Source organism: Anolis sagrei, chromosome 3 (assembly GCF_037176765.1).
Source record: "Anolis sagrei isolate rAnoSag1 chromosome 3, rAnoSag1.mat, whole genome shotgun sequence".
Lineage (NCBI taxonomy): Eukaryota > Metazoa > Chordata > Lepidosauria > Squamata > Dactyloidae > Anolis > Anolis sagrei.
The window spans coordinates 39,693,419-39,717,278 of NC_090023.1; the positions used below are offsets into that span (position 1 = coordinate 39,693,419).

The following is a 23,860-nucleotide window of genomic DNA, read 5'->3' on the forward strand; positions in this document are numbered from 1 at the left end:
TCCTTTCATATAAATGACAGTTTCTTTCTCAAATGACAATAAAGTGAGCATCAGGAACACTTCTTGGGTGAAGCTGTTTTAAAATTGGGGTGTAAACCACAGAGAATGCCCCATCTCATGTTAGCAGCTAGTATTTATGTATTGGTGGTGAGACAAAAGTACGGGTCTCTCCTCCATTCGCTAGTCTAGTCCTGTAGGTTCATATAAGGCAGGCATTATTTCAGGTACCGGATCGCTACTTTTTGAGGCTTTGGAACACCTTGATTTTATAAATGGAAACAAAGAGATAGCCAGGGAATGCTTCATAATTACTCTTGCCAGTGACCTAGTGGCTGCCTTTTGCATCATTTGCCATTTCTGGAGATCCTTCAATTATGTCCTCTTAGAAAATATGGAACCCTAACTCAGTCTTAACTCTTCCAGTCTCCTCTGTGCTTTGATGTAATGTCATGTCTAAGTTCATAGTCCTCAATTCTGCATAGCCTGAGATACAAATCTATAGTTATATCCATAACAAAAGTGAACATATGTATATGTGTGTGGCTAGGGTGCCCACTTTCATAGACAGGCTCCCACTTCCACAAACAGCTCTGATCCCTACCCATGAGAAGCCACCAAAGGCTCTCCCTCCAACGACATTGCAGGTTATAGTAAGTGCCATGAACATGTACAAGAGCCTTGCCAGTGTTCCATTTCCTACTCTTTTCTGCGGGGCACAGCAAACAGAGTGGAATTTATCAGGAACTGAACCTACTGGAGGGGTTTGAGGTGACTGACCCATCATGGTGGGAGCTGTAGTTCATCCTGCAGCCAGAGACCACATAGACCCCACGGATGATGCATCTAGAGAGCAAACTTGCCCAACCGACAAATTTTAAGCACTGATGGAGTTTCAGGTGGTTAACCTGGCATGATATGAGTTGTAGCTCACCCACAATCGTATACATTTTGTAAAATTAAAAAAAATGACTTTTTCAAATAACTCAGTCAATGTCGGGTACCAAAGCTAGTAGATGAATAAACACAACCTAGCATAGTGGATTGTAAAGTTGTAGTGGTTTCAGAAACCAGTTTTTCCTTCTTATGCTCTCTGTGCATTAGTAAAAAAGAAAACCCCACAGTAGACAGAAGTCTGCATGTAGTTTAATTTTTAAAATGTTATAAAGTGTGTGATAAAACACTTTTTAAGGGATAGAAAAAGGATCTGAAGAGGTAGAGGACTACAAAATAGACTTAAGGCCAGTATCCAGGCCACTGGGCTACATTTTGACCCTCTCCCCCCCCCCCCATACTCTAGACCAGAGGTCCTCAAACTAAGGCCCGGGGGCCGGATGCGGCCCTCCAAGGTTATTTACCTGGCCCTCGCTCAGGGTCAACCTAAGTCTGAAATGACTTTAAAGCACAAAACAACAACAATCCTATCTCATCAGCCAAAAGCAGGCCCACGTTTCCCATTGAAATACTAATAAGATTATATTTTTGTTAAAATTGTTCCTCATTTTAATTATTGTATTGTTTTAAAGCGTTTTTTACACTATAAATAAGATATGTGCAGTGTGCATAGGACTTCATTCATTTTTTTTCCAAATTATAATCCGGCCCTCCAACAGTTTGAGGGACTGTGACCTGGCCCTCTGTTTAAAAGGTTTGTGGACCCCTGCTCTAGACTAACCTATCTATGTCTTAGGATGTTCATGTGAGGTTCTTTGCATACCATTGCCAGGAAAGATTTCTGTTTTTTTGTTTTGTTTTTTGTGGTTAGAATGTTTGACAGTGGAATATTCTGCCTCAGAGAATAGTGGAGTCTCCTTTGTAAGTTTTTAAGAAGAGACTGTCAGGAGTGCAAGTTTGTGTGGATCCTGCCTGGCAGAATGGGGGTGGACTGGATGACCATTGTAGTCTCTTCCAACTTTATGACTCTGTAATTAATGGGCGAGGCTGTAAAGCCCTGTGCTTGAAGAGGGGGGATATTCAGCACCAGATGTGGAAAAGTTATGGCATGTTTTTTTTTGAAGAATTTCAAATGACTGCACACATTGTGGAAGATTCTTCTTGGCTCTTCAATTAAGTTAAGAGGACAAGTCAAGAGCCAGAGGAGAACTGCTTGTAGGGCTGATCAAGACATGTGGTTTAAAAGCAGAGGTGGCCCTAGGTAATTTTCAATGGTAAGCAAGCAGTATTTTGGTGCCCCCCCCCCCAACCAATCACTGATACATATTTTCTGTTCGTCGTGGGAGTTCTGTGTGCCATATTTGGTTCAATTCCATCATTGGTGGAGTTCAGAATGCTCTTTGATTGTAGGTGAACTATACATCCCAGTAGCTACAACTTGCATATGTCAAGGTCTATTTTCCCCCAATAGTGCCTCAAGAGCGCCCCTGGGCAAAATCAACTATACTGCAAATGCTTACTTTGCGTAATGGGTTGAGCCACCCCTGTTTAAAAGTAGTTGTATACAGAAGTGATATCTAGAATGTCCAGCCAATTTTTCATACGATTTCTGAAGAAGTTACTACTTCACCAAAAATAATGATGAATGCAAATAATTCCTTGTGTAGAATGTTTTTTCCTTACACATCAAAAGCAGTTATGAAATTTTGAAAATGGAAGAAAAATGCCAATAAAAATTAAAATATTTTCTGATAATTATTTATTTATTGAGAAAACGGAAAGAGTAGGGGTAGGATAACAGTATAATTTAAATCTCAAAAGCAAAAAATAAGCATGATGGAATAATATACAATAATACTGAATCAATTAAAATATCCTCTGTCCTTAGCACTGCTGCAGGATGAAAGCTGTGTTGGGAATTAGCAGTAGTTTTCTCTTCCATTTCTGCTGTTCACACAAACTCACTCAGAGGTCTCCTTAGTGTCTTTCCCGCCTCAGTTCTTCTAGTCTCCCTCATAGGTTAAAGAAGGCTATATTCACAAGAAATCGAAAACATGTTTATACATTCATTCCACCCAGATACTGTATTTGCTCCTTAACTCTAGGTTTAACAGGTTATTTGGCTCTGTGCAGAAATCTGAATTAAAGATATGTGTGTAAATTCGCACATGTACATAGACAAGTGGGCACACATGTGCAGTAGTAATATGCTTGCTTTTTGTTGGCATGTATCAGTTACCAAACCATGTGGCAAGGTTCAAAGAAGAGTTATGCCTTGGTCCCAATAGAATGCATTGTTTCTCTGTAAACCAGTTTGCTGACCGCCTGTTTACTTCAATAAACAGTCTCCCATCTGTTGCATTAAACACGTTAATATAGGTCTACAAAGTACAATGACATTTGGTGCTTAAAATATCCAAATGAAATGTCAGAGTCCAATTGCATATACAGAGTTCAAAAGTGGCAGTGTCCTGAATCCACCTCTGTTACCAAAAGGCCATTTAATAATCCACATAAGTATCTCACAGACATCCTTAAGTAATTGGCATGTGGAGGACCAGATGCAGAGATATAGTTACAGCATTAAATCCCAGCAAAAGCCTTCTAACCACACTATTCAACCACATTTCAGCTGTGGGCTTTTTTTGTTTCCTCCCATACAGTCGTATCCTGAGATTTATGCAGGCATATGTCGTTCTGTACAGAATATTTGAGTCTGTTACTTGTAGCTATTGAAATAAATAGTATGATACTACTAATGAAAGCAGGAACTGTTCCTCCAGACAAACTGAAACATTCCTATATTTACTTGGAACCTGAGCACTCCAGTTTTACAGTTCATAGAAGCAAGCTGCTGCTATCTACCATTTTTCTGTGGGAAGTTATTGTGTTTATAATCAAGATATACATTCCTATTTAGTTAAATCCCTGTAGTGACAAAAATTGAAGACATGTTTTTGTGCATGCATGTTTGTGTCTTTTGTTTTCTTCTCTCTGTCCATGAAGTTTTAAAAATGTATTTACAGTTCATTGTGAGAGAAATTCCTTATCTTGTGTTTGCGGTTTACTGTACCATTTAAATTTTGCATCTGCACAAAAGATTTGTTCTTCATCTGGGATTCGGTGTTTTGACTACATTCGCTATAAAGTTTATTTGCAAAACACTGAACACTAATATGTGTACTGAATATAATTTATCTTTGTTCCTCTGTAGTTAATTCATTTCAGTGGGTTGTTTGAAGTAGAGAGAAGATGATTCTGTACACAAAATTTGACTATTTTACAGATAATTGCTGTAAAATTTTCTCTATTCTTTCCCAAATTTTTAAAAAGATGCTTTAACTCACTTTAAACCATTGTCAGAGATTAGATTTGGGACTTATCCAGACAGGGATTTTTTAAACATTTGTCCTAGAGCAATTAATATCCCTCCTTGTTGCTTCTTGCTGATTCCTTGCCACAACACTCCAGGGAAAATAGTGTGATGGGAAGATGAAGAGCTGGAAGGAAAAGAGATAAGACTCTGTTGGCATGTATTCCTTCTACTACCATCCCATTCTAACTGCTGTCGAAAGATTATTTTGAAAAAAAATAAATCTCTTTAGAGATGTAGCGCTGAATTGGTAAGATCCACTAATGTACTCAGAAGGTTCTGCCCCTGTGCATAATATCTACAGGGCTGAATGGTACCCTCCCTCCAATATCACTGCATCTTCCAAGTCTCTCACTATGTTCAAAATCATCAAACACATCTTACATGTTTTACATATTACTCTTCTGAACTTAAGTAGAGAGTACCCTCCTTCTTTGATCTTGCATCCTTCCCAAAGACACCATCTCTCCCAGCTAAAATTGAGTGATGTTTATGTAAAAGAAGAGGGTTGATATTTCTAAATAGTTTAATTGCAGGCTACCACTTTAGTATTACGGCTTTAGAGAGTTCTTTTGTTTTTTAAAAAATTAAACATGAGGCATGATGGACATAGGGCAGAAATGTTCAGAAAATTGTGGGAGGGACAGATAAGCCTACTTCAATTCTATCAAGCAAATGGATAGTGGAGTCTCTTAATACACCAGAAGAACCTTTGGACAGTTAAATGTTAAGTCATACCATGCAACCTCTGAAGACAAGTTAAGTTGTAGTCTCTCATGTCCACAAATGGGCTTCAAACCTATTGGACAATAACTAAAGAATCTGCCATTTCGATTGTTTCAGAATGGGGCAGTTAAAGAAGTGCCACTACACATGCCCATTTTCTAACTATAGTGAATTATTCGAAATAAAATCTGATTTTAGATGGAAATTTTCAGAAAAATCAATTCCAAAATGCAGTATTAGCACATTTAACAGAGTGTAATTTACTTTGTTAGCTTAGGAGCATAAAATGTCTTATGTGTAATGTAATGGCATAAAAGTATCATATTTGATATCTTAGAAGTACAAATTGTTCAGAACATAATTTCAATTTTTTTTGTTAGAAATAGAATTTCCAGAGGCTGAATTGAAGGAGCACCTGAACTATAAATTTTCTTTTAGTCTCCTTTGTGTAGAGACTCTTCTCTTATAGAAGAAATATCAACACTAAAAAAACAAACAAAGAATGTGATTTGTCACTTGTAGTTCTCCATGTACTAAGCAGGCAGAAAACACTTAATCCCATAAAAAGAATAGAGCAAAGGAAACCAAGACCAAGAATTGCAGTGATGTGAGGTCCTGTATATAGTCATAAAAAGTCTACCTGATACATAGATTTTAGGGATTATGTGAGTTGAGGGAAGTGAATATATGAATACCTGCATGAAATATTTATTCATCATAATTTATACCATAGTATATTTACCTGTTTATTATTTTTTGTGGGCCTTCATTTCTCTAATCAGGATAACCTTCGGGGACATGAGAGATGAAAGAAGCCTCCCATAGGATAGTAAAATATCTGGGCATCCCCTGGGCAACATCATTGCAGACGGCCAATTCTCTCACACCAGAAGCGACTTGCAGTTTCTCAAGTTGATCCTGACATGAAAAAAACCAGGATACCTCCCAGTTTCTACATTATTAAAAATAAAGTTACTGAGTCTATGACAACAACAATTAATGTAACTTGATTTTTAACAATCTACAATTAAAATTCTAACCCAATGTATGAAATTTGGAGGAAAGAGTAAAAAGCACCCAAGTCTTCTGTTTCCCTTATTTATTAAAAAAATAAAAATAAAACAAAGGATGACATACAAAGATATACAATTGTGTGTTCATAAATATGCATTAGTAGCACAGTCACTCTATGAAAAAAATTAGTCTCCAAAATGTTGGTTTTGAGTGTGTAATTATTTTACAACCTCCAATAAGATTGCATTTAATTTTTTTTTTAAAGAAGTTCAGAAGAAAAAGAACTCTAGCCTGTTGATGCCATTGTAGTGTATATGTGCGCAGCTGAGCATGGGAAGGAGCTTGCTGATCTGGTAGCCCATTTTAATTTTTAAAAAAGATTTCACTCATCTATTGTGTGGAGGTTATTCTTTTCACAGCAGCCTGTTTTTGAGCATTCAGTGTAGAATAAAAGGTGTCCAGTGGACAGTAGAGCAGGATGAAACCTTCTGTATAAACCATTGCGATTATCCTTCGATAGTTGCTGTAGTTTCTGATGCGATGAGAACCGTCTGCAAAGCCCCTGGTATCTAACCGTTGGACATAAAATAAATAGATTTAATAGAGAATCATGTGAGGTGGCTCAGAATGGCCTTTCTGCCAGCTTGCTCAACTCCAGTTACTAACAGGCTTGTGACAAGAACATGAAGTTCAAGTTAATGCAGCACGCTCAATGGCTTTTCTGTAATCCCTGACCTGAATGCTTTGAGCATGTACCTAACCGTTGCTTTCTGCCAACAATTGAGTGGAGGGAGAGAGCTTTGCACATGCACTCGGAGTTTGGCACTTCAGGAATAATAGTTTGCTCATGTTTAGAAGGACAAATAGATCCCCTTTAGAAGTGGGAAAATGGCTTATTGTGAATGAAAGCTGCAGTATACCATTGTGTACTCCCCAGTGAACTGTTTCCCATGACGTATGTGGCAGGAGTACTAAAATATATTATCCAGCAGCATATTGTTTGCAGTGAAATTTGGAGGGAAGGAGAGGTATTCACTTCCTCATACGAAAAGAAGAGTAAATACATGAAAAATATGCACAAGGTTAAATTGTTTTGGTGTGATTGTGTTGTTAAGCACAAGTGGCCTTGTACTTATAAATTCTAAGCATTTTGTGATTTTCTTAATTTCATTGTGTTATCTGTTTTTCATTTTTTTTCTTGACTATTAATATGTTCAAGTCAAACTGTTTTGACCTTATGTTTTCACAAAACCTCAAAAGGATGCAGTCTCAATAATATTTTTTCTATTATTTAAAACTTTCGCTTAGTGATAACAAGCACACACTGAGGAGGGAAAAATCCTTTCAAATCTTAACTGACATGTAAGTGAATAAAAAAGCAAATTAATTAAAGCAGCTGCCCAATCCTATGCATTTCAAGCAGGTGCCACTGATGTCATAGGGGCTGAGTTTCAAGGAAGCATGTAGAGAGGATTGCAGCTTTAATAGCTATCTGATTTAGAACTTACTTATTTGTCATTTATTTTATTTATTTATATCCCGTCTCCTCTCCCAGCTCTGGGATGCAATGCTATTTATAAAGTTAAAACAGGTATTTGGAAAATTATTTTTTGAAAAAACGAATATAACAATAAGCTGAAACTATCCAGAATGGAACAGGCACATAATGATTCTCAGGGACATTGGTGTGCCCTTATATTTATTCTTAAAATTAACTTTCAAAGATGGGAATTGACTTCAAACCCACCTCCCGTATGCTTCTTGGCAGGGGGTTGGACTGGATGGCCCACAAGGTCTCTTCCAACTCTATGATTCTATGATTCCATGATTCTATGACTTTGGTAAACATTATCCCTATCAGTCAAGGAGTGGGTACCTTGCTTGTAGCAACAAAAATAAGAAAGCATCTTGGGGCATCTGAAAAAATGAACAGATTTGTGGTAGCATATAAAATGTATGCCGCAGTAGATCTAATGGGGTTGGAGCGTAAGGAGAAGAAGTAGAATTCTGCTTGCAAGACTGGCATTCCTTGCCACTGCAGTCCTGAAAAATCAATCATTTTCAGGTTAGAAGATCAGCTGAAATGACAGTTGAATGTAGTGAAAGTGGTTCTAGTGCAGGGATGAGCAAGGTGTAGCTTTGGGGCCACTTTTACCCACAAGGCTTATTTTGCAACTCTCAGCTTCTCCAGACTCCCCAAACCATTGGTTCTTAACCTTCCTAATGCCGCGACAGTTCCTCATGTTCCTTAATACAGTTCCTCGTGTTGTGGTGACTCCCAACCATAAAATTATTTTTGTTACTGCTTCATAATTGTAATTTTGCTACTGTTATGAACCATAATGTAAATATCTGATATGCAGGATGCGTTTTGATTCACTGGACCAAATTTGGCATAAATACCCAATATGCCCACATTTGAGTACTGGTGGGGTTGGGGAGGAGTGTTAATTTTGTCATTTGGAAGTTGTAGTTGCTAGGATTTATAGTTAACCTACAATCAAAGAGCATTCTGAACCCCACCAACAATGGAATTGAACCAAACTTGGCACACTGTGTTTTCTGATGGTCTTTGGCGACCCCAAAAACCAGAAGTCAATATCTGGCCACTTGTGAACTTTTTTTTATTTGGAAATCTTGGTAGTACGTTGTGGCCCATGGGGCAGGATATGGGTCTCTGAATCCAATTGCTCATCCCTGCTGGATGAAGAAATCATGGGTATTTTTTTTCTTTTACTGTTTGTACGAGTGACTGGATCCATACCCTGGACTTGTAAGTTGCCAGAAAGCGATGATAGATATTTCATTAATAGCTACCAATGGGTGCACTTCTAAATTAGTGTTGTTAGTCCATTTCTTATTCAGTGTACATGATGCCTTATTAGTTTGTTTACTTTCTCCCACATCCACTTACATGATTTATAAGCAGTGTTTTGATGTATGCTCTCCTAAGGTGGTATACAGTAAAAAATTAAATAATATAATACATTTTCACAATAATTGTTAAAGTGAAAATACAGTTTTTAGGTGAGTGTTAAATTATTCATATGTTCATCTGCATTTGAGCAAAAGGGACAGGTGTTTTATTTTTAGATCTGACTTTTAAAGGTATTTTACAGTGCTTTGCTTGAGTCTATAGATTATTTTGACTGCTATATTTTTTAACAAGTAAAATGTTTTGTTGGATTATTTTTACTATTTCACACCATCTCACATATAGGGGTAGGATACAAAGATTTCAAATAAATCGATGGGAGCATTGTACTATAAGAAAAAAATAGTACAATGGACAAGTATTTTCACCCGAAGTGGGAATAATCCCTGTGAGACTTAACATACCCTTCTTGTATTACAAGAAATATTTATGGGCAAATTTTCTCAATTGTCTTAATTTTTCTTCTATTCTTGGAATTTTACTTTGTGGCTCACAAGGTTCTTGCGACCAGAACACCTGTGTAAATCATGAAAGAGACCTTTTAGGGCTCACTGATAATCCCATTCTCATGACTTCAATGTGCATGCTTAATTGTGGCAAAGTGACTCTCCCACAGTTGCGTTTTGTTCACTGTGTCAGCATAATTTTAAGGATATTTTATTTCTGCTGAGAAATTCCTCGGAGAAACTGCAAATATTTTTTCTATTTGTAGTTTCTAGTTTTCTCTTGTCTTTCTGCATCTTTGCCTGGGTTTCCTCTCTTCGTGTCCATATTGTTATTTTAATTTGCTCCATTTTACATCTGTGTCCTTTAAGGCACTTGTTATGGAGCAAAAATCATACGCTCAGATGAACTTTCTGACGGCCTATTCTGCCCAGACAAAGAACAAAAAATGCTGGATTTCATTGCCTTCCAATGATAGATTTGCTTCCATTTTTGATAAAAGTAAACTTGTTGGCTTACCAGATAACCAGAGACAGGTGCGTTCTTACCGAAACATCACCATCCTGATTGCAATAAATTTCAAGAGAGCTCAATTTGTTGCAATTGACTGATTTGAATCTTTGTATGAAATCATAGCTTATTCCAGTCTATCTATTACACAGACACTTGGGAGGTGTGTTTCAAGCTTATTCTGACATTTTAATCATTTTAACTCCAGAGGTGTCTCTTAGCTCATTCTCCATGGCATATATAACATTCAGGACTTTCTGAAACTCATGGCAGTCATTGCCACTGTCACATGCTTCACCAAGTACTGCCTTGGACTCTTTCAGTGGCAGTCTGTAACCCATTTCCACTGGGAAATGGACAGTTCAGGTAAGAGTCCTTCCTTATTAGCATCTGACAGATTGTTTAATACCTCATAGCTTTTTGTTACATGATGACAGATGCCTCTCCTGGAAACTCAGGTATTATAGGCTAAATACATTATTTTGCAAAATGTAAGGGCCTGAAGTCTGTATTGTGGAAGAAATAATGGCAATGAATGTAGTCTGTAACTGGGATTTTCATAGAGTTAATCAGATACCATTAAACCTGTTTTGGAAAGTACCCTGCTAACCAGGAGCCAAACCTGATAACATGGTCAGCTCATCGATGGATCCACCATGCCTGTTTCACATGGCAAGTTACTCCCTTTCCACCAGTGTTCTCAAAAACCTTGCAGTTCCCAAAGCAATCCAAGTATCCAAATCACTACTTTCCCACTTGGTTTTGGAGGACAATATGATGATCACATTTTATTTTAACAAATAAGGTGACACAAACTTAATCACACTACTTTAATTCTTAACCTGTTGGCTTGGTGCATGGTTCAAGAAATTGACTTTCAGGGGAGAACTTCTTTGGCCACAATACAAAAGTCACAAGTGGCCATTTTCAAGTAATATTTCAAATCATTCAAAATAACTGGACCCATCAATGACAGAAATGTTTATGCCCTGCAGTAAGGACTATATAAGATACTCAGACTAAGATGTGTTTTCTTGATGGATCTGGACTTCTGTACACTTTCCCTCAGTTTCCTCAGTCATGAAGGTTCTAGGGGCAATCAGAAATATGTATAACAATTATGGTTCACTGCACTTTTGTCACAGCATATGTTCTTCTTTTTTTTCCAGACCAGCATGATTAATCATATGGACTTTTCAACCTTGCTCCTTTTTGCATGAAGGTTCTGAAGGGCATAGTTATTTGCCAGGGTCTGAAAATTTGTAAGGTGTCTACATGACAGTTGTATGAATGAGTGTTGTATTATTTCTAGGCTTATGTTACCTTCTCAGTACTGAACTTTTATTGAGGGATAAAGAATGATGTCTAACTTTCTCATCCATTTCTCTTGCCATTATTTTGTCTTATCAAGTTGGTTGTTCATCCATTTCTCTTTTTCATACAAACATAGAGTTAGAAGTGGCTACAAAGGCCATCTAGGCCAATTCCCTGCCACACAGGTATAGTACTTCCAACAGATGGTCTTCAAAGCTCTATTTAAAAACCTCCAGAGAAGGAGGCTCCACCACACTCCCAAGACATCATATCATCCTGTCAGAGAGTTTTTCCTGTGTGGAAGTTCTTCCTAACGTATAGGTGTAATCTCTCCTGTAATTTGAATCCATTGCTTCTTTTGCTTGCTCTATTTTCAGTTTGACATTCTTTCAGATATTTAATCATGACTATTGTGGCCCTACTTCAACTGCCTTCTTCAGGCGTAATATACCAGCTCCCTAACCTGCTTCTCATTGGACATGATTTCCAGAACTTTTATCATTTTGATTGTCGTCTTCTGGAAAATTAGCTATCCTTTCTAATTTAGTATCATCTCCATTTTTGATAAAACTGCTCTCTGTTCCATTCTCTAAGTCATTTATAAAGATTTGAATAGCTCTGGGCCAAGTACAGAACCCTGTGACCCACAACTTGTTACTTTTACAAATAGTTCTCGCCAGATGGCTCACCTGTGCTTAAGCAGAGGACTAGAGGTTACTTACAATACAATTCCAATGAACACAAGCAAGCCTCCTCCCAGTTCACACACACACACAAACCAAATACTGCAAGAGACACAATAGCTTTAAACAAGTAAACTTCCCCAGAAGTTTATCTGGGGCTGCAGAGGTTTAATCCAAGAGATACAAGCTCACCTTATGCTGGCTATTCCACCACCCCCACACAGAACTCCCCTGCTGGCCTTCCCTGTTAGCCGAACTCCAGGGACTGGAGCTACAACTATGAATATGGATTTAATTAGTAATGCTTTTGACTAGTAGTTCAAACATCTTTCAAACGTCTCTAGTCTAGTCACTCCCCTGGGCACATGCATAGTCTCATTTCATTTTTCTTTAGCAGTTTATGAAATATTTATTTATTTATTTATTTATGGTATCTATATTCTCCTCTTTTCCTAAAAAGATGTCATTTGAACAACTGACTGCTTGTAACTTGAGGCTACCTATCTTGAAACCTTGATTTTTAGTTTCTGTCACTTCTGAATGGAGAGTATTCAAACCCTGTATCTTGCCTGGCATCCCCTGAAGAGCTGTTCTCTATCTGAGGCATAATTTGAACAGCATGAATAGAAAGAGAGTCCAGTTGAGAGACATGTTCAGGGGAGGAAATACCTAGCATTGTGAAGCTTTTGATAGTTCCTTCATATTCTTTAATATCTTTTTAAAGGTGCTGGGTGAAGCCATCTTAAATTAAAACATTTAAAGCACTAAATTTACACTTATATTTTGAACGCAACTCAACATTTTTAATACTCTTGAGACATATTTGGAGCACAATAAATATATGGGTTTTCCCTATTGTACTAAAAATATTCGAGGATATGTTTCAGTCCTCTTGATTTCATTGTTTATGTTTAGGTGTTAAGCTGTTGTATTGTAGAGCCTTTCTAAATTTTATCTACACCACTCTGTAATATTTGGGATGAAACTGAGGTTGACTTATACGTGTGTAAAACAATGCACACTCAATAATGAAATAAAAATAAGTTCTTAAAGTCCAAGAGATAAGTCCTTAATAAGGTCTTTCAGGTAACAATACTTAAACCAAATCATACAGGACTTTCTAGGGCATAAGTAGCGGTTTGAATTGTGTCGAAAAAATAGGTAGACCAACCATTGTAAGAGAAGTCACGTGCCATAATCTAGAAACCGTATTCTAAATCAACCAAGTTTCCAAACACTCTTCAAAACTGATAGTGAGCTGTAATTATCTTTGGCATCTTGTTGACCATACTCTATTGATGGCTAGTTTCAGGTCAAAATTCCAAGGTGTGGTGGGGTCTGACTTATTTTTTAATTATTATTTTAAAAAGGACTAGGAAACAAGAGAGGGTTCTTTGAGGCAGAATAAAAGCAGGTAAGAGGAAGAACTAAAACACTTCTGCTAAGATTCTTGAATTAAAAGTGGGGGGTGAGCTGGAGTGGATATGAGAATGCAAGATACTGAATTTGAATAGAATTGTTTGTTAAATTGTTATTCTAACTTTTGTACTACACTTTGTTTAAATTGTTTATAAGCCAACTTGGATCCTGTTCTGGGAGAAAGATATAAATTGAATTAATGAACAGAGAGAAAATGGGCATAGATACTTCTGCTGAGATTCCTAGGAGAAAAAGAGCAAATAGGAGATTGTATTTATTTATTTATTTATTTATTTATTTATTTATTGCATTTATATATTACTATTTTCACCCCTGAGGGTACTCAAAGTGGTATATAAACAAATAAATGGCAAAAATTAAATGCCTCAAATACAATAAAAAGGCATATTACTCATCTAAAAGATAACATATAACTATAAATTAAACAATTAAAACTATAAAACATAAACATAAAACATTTTAACATTGCACTAATCCTGAGGCTGTCATCCATATGCTGCATTATTGTTGTCACTCACTGAATGCTTGTTTGCATAGCCAAGTTTTTAGTTGTTTTCTAAACACCAGGAGGGAAGGGGTCAATCTGGGGAGGGAATTCCACAGCTGAGAGGCCACCACTGAGAATGTCCTGTATCTCGTCCCCACCAATCACACCTGCAATGGTGGCAGGACCGAGAGCAGGACCTCCCCAACCGATCTTAATGCTCTAGCTGGCTCATAAAGGGAAATGTGTTCAGATAGGTAAGCTCGACCAGAACCATTTAGGGATTTATAGGCCAAAGCCAGAACTTTGTATTGTGTTCGGTAGCAGACTGGCAGCCATGTATGAAGCCCTTTAGGAGATGGGGTATGAACCTGGATACCAGTACTGAATTCTGACTGATAACATAAATTAAAATCAATTGCAGTAGTCTTGTATTCCCACCACCTATGCTTTTCCCTACACTCTGTCTCACTTGATCTTTTGGCCTTCTGCTGACTTTCATTCAGTACACCAATACACAAAATTCAGATGCACTGCCATAATGTGGTCTATTATAGAAATGTATAGTAAACCTGGAAAACAAGTTTTGTACAAACTATCATGTTACTAATTAGATAAAAAATAATATATGTAATTTAATTTTTAATGGATTTTTAGGTTCCGTGCTGCAGCAGGAACAGACTTCTCATGCATGAATAAAGAATAAAGCCCTGTGACATGGTATGGTTCATATGATGCAAAGCTACTGAAAGGGCATCATAATTTTGAATGATGGATCAAAAATGCAACTTAATGCAACTAGAAATATGAGACATTTCCCACCAAGTGTTTCCTGGTGTGCTAATTTTCTACTTGTATGAAGGTGCCTATATGCATTTTATCTAGTGGAGTGTTTCAGAAGTGTGATCATATCCTTAGAGCCTTGACTGGTAAAATTCCTTTTGCTGTGTCAGAGGGTTTAGTCACCTCATTCAGTTGCCTGTGTAAAACATGAAGAATTTCCTGCCCCCATTGGCAAATGTGTACAAGTCCAAATCACATTCATATGAATGCTTCTTCTCTCTTGGACTTTTATGAAGTTAATGCTATCTGTTTTTTAACACTTGTAGCTCCTGAGATACAGAACTGTGTTTTCATCCCCTTTCCATATTTGGGGCACATAAATTTGATTTTTTTTTAATTTATTTTTTTGGCCAAGAATGAAATCCCACTTCCACTGCCTTGGACATGAGGGCCTCTGCTGATTCATAATAAAAAGCAAAGCAAGGAGTCCAAATAGTGCGGTTATGATAAATTATTTAAAAATTATCCATTTGGTTTCAGAATTTTTCAGCTATTTTCCAACATTATTTTTCCATATATAACTATTTCAGTTTAAACCAGGGGTCCTGCCAAAGCATTTTCAAAGAGAGGGAGAGAGATTGAGATAGATAATTGTTAAAGAAACTCTTTCTGAGGTATTTCAAGCTTTTGCAGAATTTTGTATGCATTTTCCCCTCTTTTCCCTCTCTGGAAAAGAAGGCCCGGTTTCCTTTGAAAGAAATGCAATAGGAAAATACCCTTGAAAAGAACAGAAAAAGCCCAAAATGCATTGGGGCATTTTTAAACAACAAAAATGTCCCACCTTCAGTGAGAGTGCCTCACACATCTTTACAGCTGTACAATTAAAGCACTGGAATAATTAATACAGCATTACTGTACCACAATTCATGTTTCCTTGAGCTTTTATTCTACACCACCTCTTTTTCTATGTCCTTTACTAGCTCTTGCATGGCATCTTAAGGAAATCACTTCTTTAAGGGGGAAAACCCCACAATTTTGCATTTAGGTGAAATCTCATGTAATTACAGTTCTACTAAAAGAATTAAGCACTTGCTAAAGAAGGTTGGTGTGCAATACCAAGTGCCACTTAGAAACATTTGATTCAGTACAATGCTCACTACTGTGCCTCAGTGCGCACTGAAGTATAACTGGGACAATGGCAGCATGGGGTTAACTAAAACATTGTATCCCCCAGCCCCTGCCCCTGCCCCCCCCCATCCCCACCTAAAAATGCTTTTCTGAAGGAATTGTTTTGCATTCTTAAAGAAAGCACGTATTTCATGCTCTAAAAGTCTGAGGTTTGTAGTTGAAAAAGATTAAGTAAATAATTCAGGATGCGATGTGTTTACCTGTTAATAATTAAGCAGGTTGCTCTGTGTACTTTTTATAGACTTTAGAGGGTTTATTTTATTTTATTTATTTCTGGTTCATGTGTGCTGATTTTTAAGTGAACCAAGCTTCCATGAAGGAAAGGGAGAGACTCAGAATGAAAAGAAAATATAAAGAATTGAACCTAATAGTTTAGCAGCCATATTCTCATGGAAATGTGACCACATCTCCATGCCCCATAGCTAGAATGGAGATGTGTTAGAACCTCTTTCACCCTTGTATTGATTACACAAATGTTCTTTTTAAAGATAATTCCTGTCCTGGTTTAATAATGTACTCATTGCATAATGCTTAGCTTACCCCCCATGTAGCAAAGGCTTGGGGTTGAATACCATTGTTTAAGATGTTATAAACAATTGATATTAAAAAGAAAATGGACATGGCATATTTAACATTCTTATTCTATTATTGGAGTTGCCAGCGTGAAAATTGTGAAAGGTTTCTGCACCTTTAATAACTGTATAGAAGAAGGCATTTTAAAGCTGTTGCCTGTTAAGCAAGATCTGCTGAAAGTCCCTCTTCTGCACAAGTGTTAAAGCAGTGGTTCTCAACCTTTGTGATGCTGCTACCCCTTAATACAATTCCTCTTGTAACCACAGAAATTATTTTTGTTGCTACTTTGTTAACTGTAATGAATCATAATGTAAATATCTGATATGCAGGATGCACAAATACGCAATACACCCAAATTTGAATACTGATGGGTTTGAGGGGTATTGATTTTGTCATTTGGGAGTTCTAGTTGCTGGGATTTATAGTTAGCCTACAATCAAAGAGTATTCCAAATTCCACCAACAATGGGACTGAACCAAACTTGAAACACAGAACTCCCATGATCAACAGAAAATACTGGAAGAGTTTGGTGGGCATTGACCTTGAGTTATAGTTCACCTACATCCAGAGAGCACTGTGGACTCAGACAGTGATGGATCTGGGCCAAACTTGGCACGCATACTCAATATGCCCAAATGTGAACACTGGTAGAGTTTGGAGAAAATAGACTTGACATTTGGGAGTTGTAGTTGCCGAGATGCATAGTTTACCTCCAATCAAAGAACATTTTGAACCCCACCAATGAGAGAATTGGGCCAAACTTCCCACACAGAAACCCCATGACCAACAGAAAATACTGTTTTCTGATGGTCTTTGGCGACCCCTCTGACACCCCCTCGTGATTCCCCCAGGGGTCCCAACCCCCAAGTTAAGAAACACTGTGTTAAAGAGACAGGAAGCCTCTCAAATTTCAATCAGCCCAAAATACTGATTCACAAATAGTGCAAGTACCTCTCACTGTTTTTATTTCAGAAAAGAAGTATATAAGTGGGAGATACTTGCTCATTTTGTGGATAGAAAGAGATTTGTAGTAGAATAAGAGTGTTAAATACCATTACATTTGAAGTTAACTAAAGCGAGGCATCACCAGTATCGAGATTAAAGAATGCCAGGATCTCCATTTATATTGAATGCCTTGGAGGAAAGGTAGAATACTAATGTTGCAAATGAGTGAAATGCTACCCCTTTGGAAGAACTGTACATTCCTTCAATCTTAATAGAGTTAGAATTGTCTGTCTTATCACTTTTACTATGTAGATACGGGACTAAGGTTTCAAGAAGGTACTAGGGTAATCGAATATTCCTGCTTTATACCTGCTCTCTGTGCCAAGGCAATCTTGGACTGATACCATGGGTGAATGATACCTCTTCATCAACAGAAGTTGTAATATGTGTTTCCCTCTGTGGCAATTTCGCATTCCACTTTGAGAGAACTATGCCAAGGCTGAAAGGTGGTTTGTTCAGCAAATCCCATTTACTACTTGGTTTTCATGCTATACCTGCAAATATAGGAGGTCAACCAAGGCCAGCATGATATTGCCATGGTAATAGTTGCCTTTTTCTCTCCCCCCCCCCCCACTGTAACTAGACAAAGATAAACTGTGAGCTAATTTGATATGTAACACCTAATAACTTTCAGTCACAGTTGACACAGGCTGAATGTGAAAGTGTAGCATAAGGGGAAACTATTTGTACCCTCTTACAAACATTCTGGCCAAAAATGCAGGCTGTTCTTGCATTTCTCCTGCTCTGCCTTTCTACTACAATGAGTAAAAATTGCATTTATATAGTGCCTCCATGACATATGGGCCTTGGCATCTAGACAGAGAAAGTACACTACAAAAATAGAACAAATCCAGTTGAAAGCACTTTAAAAGGTAGAGACTTTTTAAAAAATTAGACGGCACCTTCACTGATGGATCTTCAAAAGCACCTCATGAACAAAAATAAGCTTTCAGACAGTGTTTAAGGATGATGCAAGAAGAATGGAGACAGCTAGCTGGAAATAACAAGCACCTTTCTTGAAGGGCTTTTATTATATCCACAGTCCATTTGCCCATTTCTTATTTTTCCAGTGTACCCAATCCATTTCACTTAGATCTAGGGAATAATTAACACTCTGCCACATAATTGTTGTTAAAAAGTTGCATTGAATAATTTCTGGAATTTTCTGACCCTATGGAAATTTCAGTGTACTGTAAGGTATAATATTTACCCATGCCCACAACAGTACTTATGGATACCACGTATTCCTTGGATGTCTCACATGTGATACATTGTCTGCAGGTTTTCTAATGTAATCCCCCATACTGTACAAGCCTTTCTATGCAGGTAGATGAGTCCCTTCAGAAGATAAGATTTTCTATCATTTCTGGGCCATTATGCGTTTATACCATGGTGGCATAATATATATTTAGTTCATGACAGCTAAAAACCAATAAATTATATTCAAAACAGCACTAATTAAAATAATTTAAACTCACTGGAAAACATTAAAAGCAGGACAGAAATACAACATTAAATGACCTATCCTCAGTTAATAGTCAAAAAGTTGCTGCAATGGAAAGATGTTTTACTAGGAGAGCTATCTTAGTCTCCTCTGCATAAGAGCAGCCACCAAAACCACTGTCATATGTCTTCCAGAAACATGTCTCTGACAGTGGTCAGGGGCCACAGTGGTGCAATGGGTTAAACCGCTAAGCTGCAGAACTTACTGTCCAGAAGGTCAGTAGTTCAAATCCGTGGGACAGGGTGAGCTGCCATTGTTAGTCCCAATTTCTGCCAGCCTAGAAGTTTGAAAACATACAAATGTGAGTAGATCAATAGGTACCACTTTGGCAGGAAGATAATGGCGCTCCATGCAGTCATGCCAGCCACATGACCTAGAAGGTGTCTACAGACAACGCTGGCTCTTGGGCTTAGAAATGAAGATGAGCACCACCCCACCACCCCACCACAGAGTTGGACACAACTAGACATAATATCAAGGGGAAACCTTTACCTTTATCTCTAATGATCTGAAAAACTATACTGTGTGTGTGTGTGTGTGTGGTGGTATTTTACTGGTAAAACAGAACAACAACAACAATAGTAGTAGTAGTAGTTGTATTATTATTATTATTATTATTATTATTATTATTAATATAGCAATGCATTGATTACCTCCATGTCCTTGCGGCTTAAGTTGGGGAACAACAGGGTTAAAACATAAGACTATTTAAATACATATAACAGGATAAACACAGTTAAGATGCAGGTTAAAATTTCCTGATAAAATGCAAATTAAAGTTGATTGGTGGAAGACATGGGTCTTCAGTTGAGTTTTTGAATTTTGATAACTGATTTAGCTCTCAAGTCTCTTCCGACAGGTCGTTCCATAGTGGGATATTTTTTCCAGATTTTTGCCCCATTAAAAACATGCATGTAGTAGGGGGTTGAACCTCAGAAATATTTTAAAATAAAACTCTTGAGGTGACAGTGTCATAAAATGTCTGCCTTCTAGGTCTAGTTCTGTGTGACTTTTGCAACAGAATGTGACTCTAGCATGCTAAAATGTCCCATCTGCTGAGAGGAGGGTTAAAAAACATTGCTGCACTCAAAGTGAAAGGTTAAACTTATCTCCATTTCTTTTAGTCACATTGTTGTATGGTAAAAAAAACCCTTTTCCTTGGTATTGCAAGTAAAGGTCAGAAGTACTTACTATTTAATTATGCCACTCAATTTTTTTTGGTAATAGAAAAAGGGAAAATGAAGTAAGAAAGTAAGAAAGGAAATATGTCGTACTTTATGTGGTTTTTTTTATTGGATGTGGTTGTTAGGACTTATGTTTCTCTCAATAGTAGCCCCTTGTAATACTTGGAAAAATACTTTTAATCAATATATATATATATATATATATATATATAATGTCATACAATGACATTATGGTTTCATGAAGTTCTTATGGCAGTTAATTGCATTATAAAATGTTAAGTATACTCCCAAATGCAATTGTATAATTAATTGTATTATATACTCAAGCTTCGAAACTGGGAACCAATCTTTTTGGGAACCACAATGGATATATAAGATCAAATCTATTAAAGATCCTTTTAGGACCCCAAAATGTAGATCTTCAAATATCATCATCATCATCACCATCATCATCATCACTTTATTTCTTAATTAGTCGCTCTCCACCAAAGTGCTCCGAGCAACTTACAATTTAAAATAGCTTATACACAATATAAAACATTCAACATAAAAACATTCAGCAGTGACTATGGCAAAATTTGATCCAATTACTTAAATGCACAACCAAACAGCCACTCCATCCTTATATCCTGTAGCAACTCTGAATTGTATTTGTTAGGAGCCCTGTGTCAAAATGCATTTTGATTGTAAACCACCCCAACATGACAAGAGAGTGTCATACGGGGGATTGAGAAATAATCACTCTGTGTTGAGCCCTTAGCATCCGGAATTTGTTTTCAGGATCCTCCATAGACACCACAACCTATGGATGCTCAAGTCCAACTGTATGCAGTGTCATACTGAAATGATGTTCCTTATAGAAATGACAAAATCAAAGTTTGCCTTTTGGAATTTAAAACAACATTATTTTCACCTACTTGCTTTTCGGAAAGCCTGTAAAACCTTTCTCTTCCGACAAGCTTTCGATGGGTGAATAACTCGGGACTATGTCTGTTCTTGTTTTTATTGTATTTTAAAGTTAATTGTATTGTTTTAATCTACTGCTGTAAACCGCTCCGAGCCAAATTGGGAGTAGCGGTATACAAGTCAAATAAATAAATAAATAAATAAGAATTGTGGATGGTCAAATATGTGGACGCAACATCTGTAGATACTGAGGGATGATTGTTCTTTGATTTAAACAAAGATATGAAACATGTTTCATAGTGTAGAGCACTGTGACATAGAGATCTGCATGCCTGCTCATCCTGCTGTCCATGTACAGACTTGGACTCCCCCTTCAAACAGAGAACACCTTCAAAGAGATTATTGTCTTCTCTGGCAATCCTTCAAATAGCGTACAGGCAGTCCCTGAGTTAAAAACATCTGACTTACAAACGATTCCTACTTAAGAACAGGGATGAGACAGTAGGATATCTAGGCCGCCCTGAGTTCCTTCAGGTGAGAAGGGCAGGGTACAAATGTGGGAAATAAATAAATACATAAATCTATCCCTAGGGAGAGGAATTCCCACCTGAAAGAGTTATCATGGAGAAAAGTGTATCGACTGAAGCTTTATCACCAATCCTTGTTTCCACAGCAAGCCAAATTTTTCGAAATCCAATTATCACAGGGACAGAAAATGAGGTGAAATCTTCTGAACAGGGGCTCAGACAGCAAACAAACACCATAGGGGTATTAACCCTTTCCCTATGCTATCCAATGCTATATATATAATGTCTGGAGTTGTACTTTAAAAATGTAGCTGTTCTGACTTACAAACAAATTCAGCTTAAGAACAAATTTACAAAACCTATCTTGTTCATAACTTCAGGACTGTCTGTATTACCCTCTGCGAAGTAAAACACATAGCCATCCCGATTGTGCATTTTAAGACCAATAAAAATAGCTGCAAAGAGTGTCTATCATATCCACGGGGAAGAAAATCTCACTGAGAAACTTTATTCTTGGATCACATCTATGGTGCACTAATTATTGTGATAAATGGTCAGAATCAAAGGAAAAAGTGCAAGAGAATCCCATGAATGTTCATTCCAAATAAATGTAGAGATATAATGCACAAGCAGCCTTACCCCACCCCAACAGCAACAGTCTCTGTTGCCCATGAGTAAATGTGTTTGAAATAGGGGAACTTTGCAAAGTGGTTGGACTATTCAAGGGGTGTGGGTAGAATTTGGAAAATATTTTTTGGGAAGGGGGGAAAGTACACACAACATAGATCCTAGAATTTCTCCAGCCAGCATGACCAGGGGATGTACTTCTTGAAGAGTCTAGATAATGTAGTCCAAAACAATAACTTCTCAAAGATCTGGAAACAAAAGTGAGTAGATTCTGGTGTCCCTGTACAAGATGAACCCAAAATAGATCTTTGCCTCCTTGTGGTTCAGTTTATAGTGACACGTGGCTGGTGCATATGTAAGCTGTACCATTATGTAACTTGTTTATATTGACAGTCTCTTTGTCGCTTTGATTTTGTTTGGCTTTTTCCATGTGTGCCTTGCTCTTGTATACTTTCATTAAGATCTGTTTTTGTTTTGAGCAATGCTGATGAGTATCTGTATGCATGTGAGGATGGCCTTTCGATGGGACCGGTCGCCGCAAAATTTGTGCTGCTGAAGCATTAAAACATGTAACTTGAGTTTGGACTTATGTATATACACTTCTGTCATATTTTTCAGCAAACTTAAGACAGTGAAGCTTAAATTTTTATAGACAGTAACCCACAGTGAAGTGTAAACTTTCATGGACAGCAGATGTTTCATTATAACTGTGTATGTTTAAACTTTCATTTTTAAAGTTCTAGTAGTTTTGACCTAGATGTGCATCTGAAACTATCTCGGATGCTGAGAATAAAGGAATTTTCTTCATGTTTATGGATCTAACATTTCTAAGTGATATTGTGTGTGTGTGTGTTATGTCATGTCTCACGAGCTGCTCCGTTTCCTTTATTTTACTTCTGTCTCAAGAATATGTGTTATTGGCATCAGTTTTGTTCATGCACTGGACTTCATTGCACTGAAAATAGCTTGATAATGAACAGAAATTGTGAGTTAGGTGTTATATCGTCTTAAGAGTTAGTTGTATTTATTTAGTATGGTAAGATAAAACAAAACTAATGGTTAAGGCTTATTTTCTCAGAGGCCAGTATCCCAGATTCAAAGAATTGTATAACTAGTTCCATAATTAATGTTTTTGTGTACCAATTTTTTAAAAATGTATTGTACTAAAATAAAATTTCATTTCTGTTTCTTGAACAGTAGTTTATCATGAGGTTGTTTTGAAATGGAGGGTTTTTATAAGCACTTTTTTGATACGGTACATGGACTCTGTGGTTCAAAGGAAAAAATGTCAAAAATTCCATTGGACACTCCCAAGACTTTGAGCAAACCTAAAATAGGTCTTTGGCATTTGCGTATTTCTGAGTAATTCTAAATTTCTTGCTGCAAAGTGACTTAAGTTTTAGTTAACATTTTCAAACAGTAGATATGTATTAGGATTGTATTGGACTTTCTTCAGGGAGTGAATTCCAAAATAAGAAACTTTTAAAAATAATTTTACAATTTTGCTTTTGGCTGTGTGCTTTTAAAGTAATCATCCCGACTAAAGAATGAAAAAGAGCCCTTCTAATAACTTCTTAGTTCTCACTTGAGATGCTCGTGGAATTTTACCTATTACTACAAAGCCATTTGCAACTTATGGAGATTCTAAAAGCATTATTTTTATTTTTGGGGGGATTTTTAACACACACAACTTTTAGCTCTTAAATTATTAAAAGTATTTACTTGTAACATTTTTCATAAATGCATCTT

The 23,860-nt window shown here is 37.0% G+C and overlaps 1 protein-coding gene across 4 annotated transcripts in view; it reads left to right on the forward strand.

The window, feature by feature from the left end:
* ZBTB20 (zinc finger and BTB domain containing 20) overlaps positions 1-23,860 on the forward strand; it is a 607,051-nt gene that overhangs the window by 118,090 nt on the left and 465,101 nt on the right. The window lies entirely within an intron of this gene.